This window comes from Saccopteryx bilineata, chromosome 1, assembly GCF_036850765.1.
Source record: "Saccopteryx bilineata isolate mSacBil1 chromosome 1, mSacBil1_pri_phased_curated, whole genome shotgun sequence".
Taxonomy (NCBI): Eukaryota; Metazoa; Chordata; class Mammalia; order Chiroptera; family Emballonuridae; genus Saccopteryx; species Saccopteryx bilineata.
In genome coordinates, this window is record NC_089490.1 from 178,236,550 (window position 1) to 178,250,501 (window position 13,952).

Genomic DNA, 13,952 nt, shown 5'->3' on the forward strand with positions numbered 1-13,952 from the left:
CAGGCAATTCATTTCTATTCTCTATTTTGACCACTAATGTTGGGTAACTGGGTACTTCTTGATTGACTGTTAGAGCCCATTGAATTGAATTAAAAAGTTTTGTAAGGCCCTGGCCGGTTGGCTCAGCGGTGGAGCGTCGGCCTGGCGTGCAGGGGACCCGGGTTCGATTCCCGGCCAGGGCACATAGGAGAGGCGCCCATTTGCTTCTCCACCCCCCCCCTTCCTCTCTGTCTCTCTCTTCCCCTCCCGCAGCCGAGGCTCCATTGGAGCGGGGATGGCCCGGGCGCTGGGAATGGCTCCTTGGCCTCTGCCCTGGGCGCTGGAGTGGCTCTGGTCGCGGCGGAGCGATGCCCCGGAGGGGCAGAGCATCGCCCCCTGGTGGGCAGAGCGTCGCCCCTGGTGGGTGTGCCGGGTGGATCCCGGTCGGGCGCATGCGGGAGTCTGTCTGACTGTCTCTCCCCGTTTCCAGCTTCAGAAAAATACCAAAAAAAATAAAAATAAAAAAATAAAAATAAATAAAAAGTTTTGTAAATAAAACCATAGGCAGGTGGCTAAATTTACTTGGGTTATTCTAAATCCTGAAATGCTAATGTCTTTATGAGTTGAGCTTCTTCAAAGTACTTGATGACAAAATACTGCAGGTATCCTTAATAAGCATTCAGACGGGTATAAAGTTATTTGTGGTGCTGTTTCTTATATAGTTTTTTTAATTTATTGACTTACAGAGATAAAGAGAAAGACAGAAAAACATTTGTTGTTCTACTTATTTATGCATTCATTGGTTGATTCTTATATGTGGCTTGACCGTGGATTGAACCTGTGACCTTGATGTTTTGGGACAATGCTCCAACCATCTGAGTTACCTTGCCAAAGCCTGTTGTGTTCTTTTTTAAAGTTAATGTTTGTTAACTATCTTGTGATAAGTCAAATGCTTTACTCAATACACTTATTGGAGAACCTTTCAAAAGAGAAATTATAAACACAAACAAATAAAATAGAAACAGACACAAAGATACAGAGAACAAACTGATGATTTCCAGAAGGGAGGAGGTTGAGTCTGAGTAGAGAAGGTGAGGGATTGAGAAGTATAGATTGGCAGTTACAAAATAGTCATGGGGATGTAAAGTACAATATAGGAGACCTGACAGCATCGACCTGAAACACTGAGGTCGCCGGTTTAAAACCTTGGGCTTGCCTGGTTAAGGCACATATGGGAGTTGATGCTTCCTTCTCCTCCCTTCCTTCTTTCTCTCCCATTCTCTTTCTCTTTCTCTCTTCTTTCCAAAATGAATAAATAAAATCTTAAAGTACAGCATAGGAAATGTAGTCAATAATATTGTAATAACTATGTAAGGTGCTGGGTGAGTACTGAAATATCAGGGGAACACTTTGTAAGGTATGTGATTGTCTAACTACTGAGCTGTACATCTGAAACTAACACAAAATAATATTAAATATAAACTTTAATTGAACAAATAAAAGTAATGAAAGAGAAATTATAGACCTACATGTTTAAGTACAACCCATGAAAGCAATAAAAATGTAACAAGGATATCAGTCTAAAAACACTTTGAAAGCTAACTCTTTGTCTGATAGGTAATGTTAACATTCCCTAGGGTGAGGAGCTACCTGGGAAGATTACATAATTTTAAAAACTTCCCTTTTGCCTGACTAGGCAGTGGTACAGTTGATAGACTGTCGGACTGAGATGCAGAGGATCCAGGTTCGAGACCCCGAGGTTGTCAGCTTGAGCCTAAGGTCACTGGCTCAACCAAGGGGTCACTTGGTCTGCTGTAGCCCCCAGTCAAGGCACATATGAGAAATCAATCAATGAACAAGGAAGCTGCAACAAAGAATTGATGTTTCTCATCTCTCTCCTTTCCTGTCTGTCTGTCCCTCTCTCTGACTCTCTCTGTCTCTGCCACAAACAAACAAACAAACAAAAAACCAAACTTCCCTTCTGCCTGACCTGTGTTGGCGCAGTGGATAAAATGTTGACCTGGAATGCTAAGGTTGCCAGTTCAAAACCCTGGGCTTGCCTGGTCAAGGCACATATGGGAGTTGATGCTTCCTGCTCTCCTCCTCCTCCTCCTCCTCCTCCTCCTCCTCCTCCTCCTCCTCCTCCTCTTCCTTTTTCTTCTTCTTCTTCTTCTTCTTCTTCTTCTTCTTCTTCTTCTTCTTCTTCTTCTTCTTCTTCTTCTTCTCTCTCTCTCTCTTTCTCTCTCCTCTTTCCCCTAAAATGAATAAATAAAATCTTTTTTTAAAAAGTTAAAAAAAAAATTTCCCTTCTGCATAAAGGAGTTGACTATGCCTCCTTTCTGTCCCCTAAAATAATAGAAATAATATTGGCTCCCTTTCATCTTGCATCTCTACAGATCTACACTAGTCTTAAAAAATGATAAGCAGCCTATAATATAAAAATTATCTAAGTTACAAATTAACTTTTCATATGTAAATTTCATAGACACAAACAGCAGGGAAGAAGAATGGTCGAAGAAGACCTGCATTCAGTTAATGCCTTTGCCCTTCCCGTACTCTACACACACACAGACCACCAGAGCACTTTAATTTGTCCATCATCAGTACTTAGTCAAAATACTCTGATAAGATCAGGGTAAAAGTTTTTCTTTTAATAGGAATGAAACTACCACCAACTACACTAAAAGGCACATTTATCTTAGAATGTGCTAAGACAAAGAAAAATAGAAACAGTTTTGCAATGAGCAATATATATGGAGTTAAGTAAAAGCAGTCTGGTAGACCCTTGTTCCATGATTTAAGGTTTCATTCACAACTTTATTTTTATGTACAAATAAAAACTAGTGAGAAGTTGAACACTGGTCTTTTATTGAGCACCAATTTTAATTAGCTGTCCTTTCCTAATTCCTTTACTCAAAACATAGATTTCTTCCCAGAAGATATTCATTAACTGGGAGAAATCTTTCTGAAGTTTGTTCTTTTTCTTTTCCAAGTTTTTTTTCTCTCTCTCTCTCTTTAGAAATGAATATGGCATATTACCCTAATTTGGAGTAATGTACAATAATTTCATAGTGGAATATTTATTTTACAAATTATTTTGAGCTACCAGTTTTAAAAATCTAAAAACTAGGCATAATTTTTAAGTCTATTTATTCATTACAGATCAAAAGTTAGCTAGACTAGCACTCTCATGCCCAACATTCCCCTAAAGTACAAAATGATAGAACAAGTTAATCATCAAATGTGTAGAGTGACATTTTTATTAGAAGATAGGGGCAACATGAAAATGACAAAAATAGAGAAAAATATATTTCATAAAAGAAAAGAACATTCCAAAATGTTAATAGTAGCTGCCTCTAAGTGTGTAGGATTATGAGTCCTTTTTTTTTCTTCTTCTTCCTCGTACATCTACACTCTCTGAAACTTGGTAAGTTTGAAGTAGGTGTAGAAAGACCTATGTTTTAAAATTCCCAAATCAAACTGAAGATGGCTCAGATGTTATTGGTTGGGGACAGTTGTGCCAAACTAGTTAAGTAAGTTATTAATATACATTTTATATTTGACTCTTCCGTTGGTCAGGAAACTTCATGGAGAATAGTACAGGCAGTTTTGCCAACATGATAATATAATAATTGAGTTAAAATACTTTATTGCATTTGAACCTTAAGTCTCCAGTGGAAATATGCTCTGGTTGGATAGGGTGGTTGGTTGGAACATCACCCGGATACACAGAGGTTGCCAGTTCAACCCCCAGTCAGGGCACATACAGAAACAATTCAATGTTTCTGTCTCTCTCTCACTCTCTCTCTCTAAAATCAATAAAATAAAATTATGAAAATAATATTTCAGAAGAAATATAAATAATATGTAAGGGCCTTTTCAATATCTCTTCTGTAGTTTATTATCTAAAAACCTGAATACTGTTTTTTTTCATTGATTGATTTTTTTCTTTTTCTTTTTTTAAATATTTTATTTATTGACTGGAGAGAGGAGAAAGAGAGAGAAAGGTGGGGCAGGGAGGAGGAGCAGGAAGCATCAATTCTTAGTAGTTGCTTCTCCTATGTGCCTTGACCAGGCAAGCCCAGGGTTTCACACACCAGCAACCTCAGTGTTCCATGTCAACACTTTATTCACAGCACCACCACAGGTCAGGCGATTTCTTTAAAAAAAAGAGAGAGAAAGAGGGCCTGACCAGGCGGTGGTGCAGTGGATAGAGCATCAGACTGGGATGCGGAGAACCCAGGTTCGAGACACCGAGGTCACCAGCTTGAGCTCAGGCTCATCTAGTTTGAGCAAAGCTCACCAGCTTGGACCCAAGGTCGCTGGCTTTAGCAAGGGGTTACTCAGTCTGCTGGAGGCCCACAGTCAAGGCATGTATGAGAAAGCAATCAATGAACAACTAAGGTGTCACAACGAAAACCTGATGATTGATGCTTCTCATCTCTCTCTATTCCTGTCTGTCTGTCCCTATCTATCCCTCTCTCTCACTCTCTCTCTGTGTCTCTTTACAGAGACACAGAGAGAGAGTGAGAGAGAGGACCCTGGCTGGTTTGCTCAGTGGTAAAGCATTGGCCAGCATGTGGAAGTCCCAGTCAGGGCACACAGAAGAAGCGCCCATCTTCTTCTCCCCCTTCCATCCCTCCTTTCTCTCCATCTCTCTCTTGCCCTCCCACAGATAAGGCTCCATTGGAGCAAAGATGGCTCCATGGCCTACACCTCAGATGTTAGAATGGCTCCAATTGCAGCAGAGCAATGTCTCAGAGGAGCAGAGCATCACCCCCAGGTGGGCATGCTGGGTGGATCCCAGTCGGGAGCATGCAGGAGTCTGTCTGTCTGCCTCCCCGCCACCGCTTCTCACTTCAGAAAAATACAAAAAGAGAGAGAGAGAGAGAGAAGCATATATTTGTTCTTCCACTTAGTTGTGTGTTCACTGGTTGCTCCTTATATGTGCCTTGACCAGGGATTGAATCTACAACCTTGGCTTTTCCGGACGATGCTCCAACCACTGACTGAGTTAACCAGCCAGGGCCTAAACCTTAACACAGTTTCTAAATCAAAGTAATTGATTCCTTCAGACCAAAGTGTTTCAGTTTCTCAGAGTTGATATAAAACTCCTTGAAATGGGTACTGTTAATCTAACATGCAAAATACATGGATTGAAGCTTTATATATTTGCATAAATTAAACCTACCAGTCATTAATCCAGAGGTGACCATTGTCAGTTGGTGGATGTTTTCTGATTCTCTGAACACAAAGGGACTTAGACAATACATTTGAGAGGTTCCCTCTGTCTGGCATTTTGCATTCACCAGAGAGGTTTCAACATCCAATGAGCCAGCCCTGGGCTGTGCTCTCTGTTCTGTGTGGTCAGTGACAGGATATTCTTGTGTGATTTAACCCTTACCTTTGTTTGTCAGAGGCTATGCAAATTAAATGCCTTCACAAAATAAGAAAAATAATTTTTGAACTGCATTACACTATGAACTTTTTCTCCTAAACTTAATGTATCTGAGTCATAAATCTGCTTTGTAGCATGGGTGGTCAGAATATAAAAGTACATACAATGAAGATAAAATTTATTCTGGAAAAATATCATTTCCTAATCTGGTAAAGGCCCTCAAAAATTAGCTGTTTATGCCTGACCAGGCGGTGGCGCAGTGGATAGAGCATCGGACTGGGTCACAGAGGACCCAGGTTCGGGACCCCAAGGTCGCCAGCTTGAGCGAAGCCCACCAACTTGAACCCAGGGTTGCTGGCTCCAGCGGGGGGTTGCTCGGTCTGCTGAAGGCACGTATGAGAAAGCAATCAATGAACAGCTAGGGTGTTGCAATGCACAAGGAAAAACTAATGATTGATGCTTCTCATCTCTCTCCGTTCCTGTCTGTCCCTGTCTGTCCCTCTCTCTGACTCACTCTCTGTCTCTGTAAAAAATAAATAAATAAATAAATTTTTTTAAAAATTAGCTGTTTATTACAGATATGATAAACCATATTTTCACCCTTTAAAATATTTTTGCCTTATTAAATATAAATTAGTTTCTTCATGTGCATGTATAACTTTTTTAAATTTATTATTATTGTTGTTGTTGTTGTTTTTAGAGAGAAAAAGAGAGAAACATGGACTTATTGTTCTACTTATTTATACATTCATTGGTTGATGTTTGTACGTGTCCTAACTTGAGATCCAACCCACAACTTTGGCATATTAGGACAACACTCTAATCCAATGGCTTTCAAGCTTTTTACACTTGGAGGCCAGTGAAAATAGAATTCTTTTGGGGACTGCTTAGACAGAATTCACCCTGAGCATAAGTGAGTTCAACTAAGATCACTGGATCTATCATCTTCACACAACATCACAGTGGTCAGAAATTTTGCGGACCATCTGGACATTTCTGGCAGACCAGTTTGTGGACCAACTGAGCTACCCAGCCAGGGCTGGGGGTACCCTGTTCTTAATCACATCATCATCCACATGAAGATCTGAGGAAGAGAATTCCAAAAAGAAGGAATAGCAGGTGCAAAGATCTTATGGTAAAAAAAATGTGTGGGTTTTGTTCTGGCCAGTAACTCACTCAGTTAGAGCATCAACCCGATACCCCAACATTCCAGGTTCAATCCCCAGGCAGGGCACAAACAAGAATCAAACAAAGAATGAATGAATGGGTAGAGCAACAAATTACTCTCTCTCTCTCTCTCTCTCTCCCTCTCCCTCTTCCTCTCTCTCTAAAATAAATAAATAGGTTTTTTTTTTCACCCTGGCCAGTTGGCTCAGTGGTAGAGCATTGGCCCAGCGTGTGGAAGTCCTGGGTTCAATTTCTAGCCAGGGCACACAGGGGAAGTGTCCATCTGCTTCTCCACCCCTCCCCCTCTCCTTTCTTTCTATCTCTCTCTTCCCCTCCAGCAGCCAAGGCTCCATTGGAGCAAAGTGGCCCAGGCGCTGAGGATGGCTCCATGCCCTCCATCTCATACACTTCAATGGCTCTGGTTGCAAGGGACAATGCCCCAGATAGGCAGAGCATCGCCCCTACTGGGCATGCCGAGTGGACCCTGGTCGGGTGCATGCAGAAGTCTGTTTCTCTAGCCTCCCTGCTTCTCACTTCAGAAAATTACAAAAATAAACTAAAATAAATAAAATAAAAAATAATAATTTTTTTAATATGTGGGTTTCATAAGCAGTGTAACACAGCAAGGTAATAGAAGGAATAGAATAGACATATAGTCATGGACCACACTACAAAGAACTTGGAAGGAATTAGTGCCACATTTGATTTTTTTTCTCAGGGGGAAATCTATCCAAAATATCTCTTACCCTTTATGACTTAGCTTCTATGATGCAATGTAATCTATGTTCAAAAAAGGGCATCTTTTTTTTTTTTAAGATTTTATTTATTGATTGTAAAGAGAGAAGAAAGAGAGAGAGAGAAGGAAGGGGACAAGAAGCATCAACTTGTAGTAGTTGCTTCTGCTATGTCCCCTGACCGGGCAAACCTGGGGTTTTGAACTCGTGACGTCAGCATTCCAGGTTGATCCTTTATCTATCACACCACCACCGGTCAGGCAAGAAGGGTATCTTTTTTTTTTTTTTTTTTTCATTTTTCCAAACCTGGAAACGGGGAGGTAGTCAGACAGACTCCCGCATGCGCCGACCAGGATCCACCCGGCATGCCCACTAGGGGGCGATACTCTGCCCATTATGTGGCGTCGCTCTGCCGCAATCAGAGCCATTCTAGCGCCTGAGGCAGAGGCCACAGAGCCATCCTCAGCGCCCGGGCAAACCTTGCTCTAGTGGAGCCTTGGCTGCAGGAGGGGAAGAGAGAGACAGAGAGGAAGGAGAGGGGGAGGGGTGGAGAAGCAGATGGGCGCTTCTCCTGTGTGCCCTGGCCGGGAATCGAACCTGAGACTCCTGCACGCCAGGCCGATGCTCTACCACTGAGCCAACCGGCCAGGGCCAACAAAAATATTTTTAAAAGATAATTGTTGTTGTTGTACTAAACTTTCCTACTGAGTGATAAAAATATCAAGGATATTGATTTAACTTCCCAAAAAGCTGTATGCATCTTAGTAAAGTCACTGCCTTGTAACTATATAACTCAGAAAGCACATTTGCTTGTTAATAGTTGAAGTTAAACCATGATGTCATATTGGCATCTTATTTATCAATCTGTGTATTTTATATAATATGATCCTCAAATAGGTCTTGGTCTGTGTTCAAGAGAGGATGGTTAGTATTTGAGTAACTCTCACTCCCAGGTGGGGAAAAGCAAAACCATTTTTGACAAAATAAAAACTTATTGCTTTTTATTAATTAATAGCGGTGAGCAAATGAGAGCAGGAAGAATCTTGCTCATTCAAACCTTCATGACAACCTGAGAGACAGTTTATCCCGGTTACACCTGGCAATTATCTATGCTTCATTTCTAAACTGTAGGTAGAATTGAAAAGTCATTAAAAGTAAAGGAATATGGTCTCCAAAAGGGTAGAGGAGAAAGTCATCTCCTTAATAAATTCTGCCTTAAAATTTTTCTTTCATCCTATTTTGTTGATAAAAATTCTCCTGCATTAGATGAAAATAAAAAAAGACTACAAATAAATCAGAAATACTAGAGCAAAGATTCAGTAGAAAACAAAGGGCAAAGGTTGATCGCCTTTGTCCATTTTATTTTTAAGGTGAGATTAAAAGGAAAATAACACTTCATTGTCCTTTGCTACAATCAGGAGGAAACATTGATATGGTAACTACCCTTTTTGCCTCTCATGCTGAGGTGTGATTAGCAAAATATTTTCAAAATGTAAAGTTGTATCCATGAGAGAGTAGTTCTAGCTCTATGATTTCCTTAAATGCATTAAACTTGGCATGGCTTTAAGGTAACTTTTTACCAGGAGTAATCACTTTGTGTAGTCATTAAATTTACAAAACAGATTTTCCTAAAAGTAAACAAATAAAGACTCCATTGAAACTCCTTAACATTCAAGGTCTCTCTTTTAGCTTACCCTTTGTCTTACTCTCTTCACTTCTTTCTCTTTTCCATCTTCCCATTTCCCCCTTTCCCTTTCTACTTTATTCTTTCCTTTTCAAGTGACTAGATTACCATAAACATTCTTCCTATACGCACACCACACGCACACACGTGCAAACGCACACACACCATTCACCCCACTGCATCTGCTGCTGATTGGCTCCCTCCAAAAGGACAGAGGACAAAGGGTCAGTTGGAAGAGCCATCCTTCAGTTTGCATGTAGAGACCTGCCAGACTAGCTGAAATGGGTGGAAGCAAGTCTGCAGACAATTAAATAATTGGATCCATATGTGCAGGTATACAGGATTTTTAAAAGAAACTAACTTCAATGTGGAGTTCTGACTTCTGTAAGAAAGGACACACCTACAATTATTAGTCTACTTTACTTCCTGGCAAGTTAGTATGCCAACCTTTTAGAGAAACTTATGCTTATGTTTTTAGCATAGTTCTTGTGCTTGTGTTAGAGAGTAACTGGATGTTTTTAAAGCTATTCACAAGAAAACAGTATCTAACTTAAAAGATCAAATTTCTGCAAGTAGATATACACATATAAAAATATATTCTCTATTCATATATATTTCTAGAACCATTACATTTCTGAAAAATAGCGTTTGGGTGGGAGTTCAGTAGAGTCAGAAATCCAATGACTTGTTCATTTGAAGACAACAACATGAATAAAACTTAAAATTCAAACACATTTCATTGTAAATACTAAGGAAGATGCCACAAAGTTTAGCATATGATAAAGATTGTTTTATTTTTGCAGCTGTAAAAGGTAGTTAGCAACTCAGAACAGGAGCTCTAGGGTCTTACTGTCTGGATTCAAACCCTATATCTGCTTACCAACTTTGCAATCTTGGAACACTATCTCATTTCTCTATACAGTACCAAAATTGCCTAATCTGTAAAACAGGCATAAAGGGTTGTTATAAATATTAGTGAACTAAAGTAAAGCTCCTACAATAATGCTTGGAATATAGGAGGTGATACAAAGAGGGTCTTTCACATTAAACTTGCTTCTAACAAGACTCATAACTGGTGCCCGTTTGCTCTATACTAACTGCTTTGGCCTTCAGCAAGCCATTTAATGTGAGTTTTCCCATTTGTATAAAGGAAACAGACTGAACTTCATTTCTAACATTATATATGTGTATTCTAGGACCTTTATGAGACATCAATAGTATATAAGCTAGTTTAAATATCGTGTGTGATGTGGGCTTAACAGTCATAGTAATTGCCTGACCTGTGGTGGTGCAGTGGATAGAGCATGCACCTGGAACACTGAGGTTGTCAGTTCAAAACTCTGGCCTTGCCCAGTCAAGAAGCAACTACAGGCCTGACCTGTGGTGGCGCAGTGGATAAAGCGTCAACCTGGAAATGCTGAGGTCACCAGTTCGAAACCCTGCGCTTGCCTGGTCAAGGCACATATGGGAGTTGATGCTTCCAGCTCCTCCCCCCTGTCTCTCTCTCTCCTCTCTCTCTGTCTCTCTCTCTCCCTCTCTCTCTCCTCTCTAAAATGAATAAATAAAATTAAAAAAAAAAAAAGTAACATCTTTAAAAAAAAAAAAAAAAAAAGAAGCAACTACAGCAACTATGAAGCTTCCCACTCCAACTCCCTCTTCCCCCCTCTCTAAATCAATAAATAATATCTTTCATAAAACATACAAAAAACCAGTTATTATAATTGATCACAAACATTTCTAGTCCCAGTGCCAAATTTGGAGACTGCAGAAGTAACAGCATAATAATAAATAATATTACAATACTTCTTCCAGCCAAGTCAAGAAGCTGACAGAAAACCCTATCCAACATTCTTATTAAATATCCCATGTGGTCACTCACTGTGGGAAGGACAGAATTGGAAATTGTTTTTGACTAGTTAACAGAAAAAAAGTCAAGTAAAGTATATAGCAATGATAGACAACTAGACATCCTAGGATAACACTAATTGGACTGGATTCTCTGGGAAAGAGAAATGATATTTTGCAGGATGTTACTAGGGAGTGATAATAAGGTCAGGGTTGAGAGGATGAAATGCTTGGAAATTGATCAACAAAGTTTTCTGTACTTTGTCAACCACATATCAGTTAGTATGCTACCACCCTGGTGTTCTATTTGAGACATGGGTGCTATGGACTCCTATTTTTCTTTCTCATAACATGCCATGCAATTCCTGAATATACTAAGTGTTTTCATTTCATGTTTATTAAATGAGTTAATGAAACCTCTTAAATTTTCAGCCAAAGGAAATTGAAGTGGAGCCAAAAGTTAGGGTTTTAGAGAACTTAAAAATCGGTAAATTTAAAGACTAAATACCACATATTTTAAATAAAGGGTCTGATAAAAATAACTTGACCAAATCCATATGACTTGGTGACAGGAGCCAGGACTAAAAATTCAAGTTGCCTGACTCCTAAGGTCATACTATTTCCATTAGACCAAACTACCATCAATTTTGGTGATGAACAAAATCATCACAAGTCAAGATTCAAATACCAGATTTCTATTCTTTTAGTTTAATGTTAAACTCCAGACCATTCAAGCTTTGTAATTCAAAAATTATTCAAAATTCCATGAATCTCAAAGTCTTAAATACGTCCTTAAAGAATTCCGACATGAGGTTTACTAGCAGTTTGACATCATATATAACTCATAAAGTAAACAGTAATTGTTGTCAGGAGTCACTCAGATTTATTATAAAAATTCTTGAGACTGTTTTTTTAATAAATAATAGTAAAAATAATAACCATATAAACAAGGTTAAAAGTAGGGGTAGACAAGAAGAACTAAAAATATTTCACTTATTTTCTTTTAAAAAAATAATATTACTAAGTGGGCTCTTTCCTATGTCAGTTGAATGATTTTCACCTAATTTGTTCTTCATTATAAAAATAAGTAGCCCTGCCTGACCAGGCAATGACACAGTGGATAGAGTGTCGAACTGGGATGCAGAGGACCCAAGTTTGAGACCCTGAGGTTGCTAACTTGAGCACAGGCTCATCTGGCTTGAGCATGGACTCACCAGCTTAAGCACGGGGTTGCTGGCTTGAGTGTGGGATCGCAGACATGACCCTATGGTCGGTGGCTTGAGCCCAAAGGTCACTGGCTTGAAGCCCAAGGTTTCTGGCTTGAGCCCTAGGTTGCTGGCTTGAGCCCAAGGTCATTGGCTTGATCAAAGAGTCACTCATTCTGCTGTAGCGCCCCAACCAAGGCACATATGAGAAGGCAATCAATGAACAATGAGGGTGCCGCAATGAAGAATTGATGCTTCTCATTTCTCTTGTCTGTCTCTATCTCTCTCTGTCTCTGTCCCCCCCCCAAAAAAAAAAATAAAATAAGTAGCCTTGAAAAGAAACAAAGAAGAAAAGAAAGAAAGAAAAGAAGGAAGAAAGGAAGGAAAATATGTAGCCCTGGCTAGGTAGTACAGTTGGTTGGGGCATCATCCCCATATGCCAGGGTTGTGGGTTTAATTCCCAGTTAGAGCACATGCAGGAATCAACCAACAAATGCATAGATGGGTGGGATAGTAAATAAATGTTTCTCTCTCTCCCCCCATTCTTTCTTTTTAAAAATTAGTAAATGAAAAATTAAAAGAAAACTATGCAAAGATCATCAATATCCTTTTCAATCAATAACAAAAATCTTCTCAATTTCATTTAATCAATTACTTTAGCCCAGGGTAAAAATCACAATGTAGGGGGATATCTAAATTTTGCATAGATATTGTAACTTCTATTATTTTTGTTCTTCATATAAAAGAGAATCTACTACTCCCATGACCATGTTATTTTTTTCAGCTTTGCCAGGCAGATGAGGCTTTGGGAGATATTCATACTCTCAAAAATGTAAGCCTTTTTTTGGAGTTATGGTTTTTTGTAAAAATATATGTTTTGGCTCAGATATTAGTTTGATGCAGCACTTATGATCAGTAATGTTTTTTCAACAAGCACATGTGCCCAAGAAGATCCTGGGAAAATTTTTGAGTGAGGGTTGTACTGAATAAATGTTTTACCACACTCAATATTCTAATTTTATACATTTGCTATCTTCAACATGTCTAATTCATCATTTCCTCTAAGCAGGAAGAATGTCAATTTTGGTTACACATTTTCAAAACCAATAATTTTTTATTTACTATGATTCAAACTTCTATAATTTTGGTGGTTAGTTTCCTCTTCAGTGTTAATTTGGGACCCAAGACTGGCAGTAGATAATTAAGAGAACTAATGTAGGGAATAAAAACTAAAAAGTATTGAATTGATCTAGACCTAGAAGTGGTCAAAATGAAACCAATGATCAAAAGAAAAGTCATGATGAATGTACTGAAGCCAAAGGTCAATCAATGTGTTGATCTATTCAGAAAGAGTTAGAAAGCAAAGAAATGGAAGAAATGGGAAACCAGAAGAAAATAAGGCCTTAAGCAGATAATTGAGGTCAAAGCAAGTTATTAGGAAGGGGTAGTTAAATACCATCAATGCAATCAGGAATCAAATGGGACATATGCTTGGGAAGATAGACTCTTAATTAAGCCATAATCTGTCTCCAATAGATTAGTTTTAAATGTTTCCATCTGTGGGAAGGATATAATCCCACCTCAAAGAGAGACAAATCAATAGTAGGTCCTGATAATATTAGGATACCTAGAGTGGAATTCAACTAATTCATTTATTCAATAATAAGACAATGAAAACAAAGCAATGAAGAAAACATAAAATTTCCTATCATCATGGATTTTACATTCTATAAAAGTAGATAAATCACAGGTTATGGAGTTTAGTTACAGAACCAGCTTTTCAAACTTTATGGGTAGATAACTTAGTTTGCATCCTTATTTATATCAAGTTTCATAAACCACTATCTTTATATTTGATCTAATTAACTCCTAAATTTATCTCTCTCTCTCTTTTATACCTTTTCCATGTAAATATTTTTCACATATCCCTCATCTTTATT